Source organism: Lissotriton helveticus, chromosome 5_1 (genome assembly GCF_964261635.1).
Source record: "Lissotriton helveticus chromosome 5_1, aLisHel1.1, whole genome shotgun sequence".
Lineage (NCBI taxonomy): Eukaryota > Metazoa > Chordata > Amphibia > Caudata > Salamandridae > Lissotriton > Lissotriton helveticus.
The window spans coordinates 1,951,381,617-1,951,384,019 of record NC_136065.1 but is presented as its reverse complement, the minus strand read 5'-3'; positions in this window follow the sequence as shown (position 1 = coordinate 1,951,384,019).

Here is a 2,403-nt window from a genome sequence, read left to right as displayed (position 1 = left end):
TGACATTTGTGTATAAATACTAGTGAATGTATAACCATTATATGGTTTTGTGGGTTCAGTGAAAATAAAAACACTGCCAACCTTTACTTTGTGTGTTTGATCTTATCCAATTGTGTGAAAATCCAATTGATTTTATATATTCTTTGTATTTCTTGTCTGGGACCCCTTCATACACTTCAATTTATTACCCAGGTCCCACTGACTATATGGGTCGAACCCCTCTATTTACAATATAATGTGTCCTTGGTGGGGGGCCTGTTTTCACCTCTTCTGGTCTACAGTTCTCCCGGTTGGTGGCCTATGGCCGTGCTCCCATTCTGCGCTGGCTCGGTGTCTGCTGGGGCTTTCTGCTCCTGCATGTTGGTCTTCTTTTTGGGCTCTGCGTCCTTGCCTGGGCTCTCTTTTGTGTCCTGGCGGGGCGCTCTGCTGTTGTGGCCGCGTCCTGGTGGGTCCTTCGGGGCCTTTTTCTGCTGGCGGTTCTCTTCCCGGTCTTGTTTCACCTGGGTTGGGGCCCTCGTGGGGTCCTGTGGCTCCAGTTGTCTGCCGGCTTCCTACAGTTCTGGGTTTCCTCGGGCTGTGCCTCCTGGGCTCCCTCGCTGTGTTTGCCTGCTCTATGGGGTGTTTTGCTGTGCGTTTCCTGGTTTTGGTGTCGTGGTTCGCTTCTGCCTCCCTTGCTTTTCCAGGCTTGGTTCCCGGTGTGGGTCTGTTTGGGTGCCCCCTCGCCCCCTCTCTCTCTGGTTGGGGTGCGGTTCCGTGGTGCTCTTGCCTCAGTGGGGTCCTCCCTCCTGGCAGCGGGTTGTCTGGGGTCTCCTGCTGCCTGGCCCTCTGCTTCTCTGCTTCCTCCGGCTTCCGCTTTGGCGGTTTTCTCTGTTGATTTCCGGCCTTCTGTGTGGTCCAGCGGTCCGGGGTTTTGTTGGGCATGCGAGTCCTCCTGCATGGTCTGGTTGCTTGGCTCTGGTCCTTGCTTCATGGTTCCTTTGGCGTTTGTTGCCCTGGTTGGTGCTGTTTTATGGGCTCCTCTCTGGCTTTGCTGGTGTCGGGCCTTGTGTGCTTTTGGTCTGGGTGCTGTGCGCCCTGTGGCTGTTTGTTTTCGGCTGCTCCTGCCCGTGCTGTTCGCTTGGCCTGGGTACTGGGTGGCTGTACGGTCCTCTGCCGTGTTGGTGCCTGCTTTTTTCTGCCTTCTGTGCCTGGTGTGGGGGCTGCTGGGTGTTCCTCGGTTGCTCTGGACTCTGGTCCTGCTTTGTTTCTCTTCCTTTTGGGGTTGGGGTTTTTCTTGGGGTTGTGGCCGGTGGCTCTGTCTCCGCCCTTGTTGGGCTTGTTCGTTGTGGGTTTCCGGTCTTGTTTGCCTCTCCTTTGCTGGTCGGCTCTAGGCTGGTGCTTCTGGGGGCGTCTCTGGCCGGTGGTCTTTGGGTTGGCCTTCTCTTCGCCTGCTATTCTGGGTTTGGTGGCCTTCCTGGTTTGGTTGGTGGCCTCCTTCCATGTTAGGTTTTTGGCCTCCTGGGATTTTCGGGTGTTTTTCCACTTCCCTGTCTTTTCTGTTTGGTTGGGGTGTCGCTCCTGCTCGGCTCTTGCTCTGATCTTTCTGGGGCCGCGTCGTTCGGTTTGGTGGGGTGGGCCTGTTTCTGGCCTGTGCTTCCTCGTCCCTTGTTGGTTCGTGTTTTTGTGACTGGCGTGTCCTGTGGGCCTTCCCGTTGGTTCTGGGCTGGGCGGCCTTGGCTGGTGGGTTGCTTGGCCGTGTCCTTTGGGTCTTGGTTCCGGTTGCCCTGTCTCCAGTTTCTCTGGTTGGCGGCATCCTTGTTGGGGGCCCTGGCCTTCTGTTTTTGGTTTGTCTCCGGTCCTTGTTCGGTCCTGCTGTCCTGTTCTGGGTTGCGATCCGGTTGTTTCCTGCGTTTCCTCTTCCTCCTTCTCGGTGCTCCCATGGGTTGCTGCTTTTGTTGTGGTTTCCTGAGTGTGCTTGTGGGGGCGGAAGGCCGGTTTTCTGCTTTGATATTCTCCAATTAGTTAATGAATGGGACGGGGACATAAGGGACCTGGGGGTAATGTTCAATTACTTACAGGCAATCTTCATTACTCCAGGTCCCGTTGTCCTAGTCCCATTCATGCGCCCCTATCTCCCTCCCGGGCGGCCGGACTTCCTGTCTGGGCTTGGTTGTACAAACGGGATGCTGGGTAAGTACTGCTTATGTACTCCCGGTGGGAGGGGCAGTATTAGGGTCCCAGCATGCCTCTGCTCTTTTTTTCTGTCGGGAGATGGTTATCTCCAATTAGTTAATGAATGGGACCAGGACAACGGGACGTGGAGTAATGAAGATTACCGGTAAGTAATTGAACATTATAAAGGGCTAAAGTTGTCATGCTGTACAATTTACACATTACTGTAACTGTTGAACATATTAATGTAGG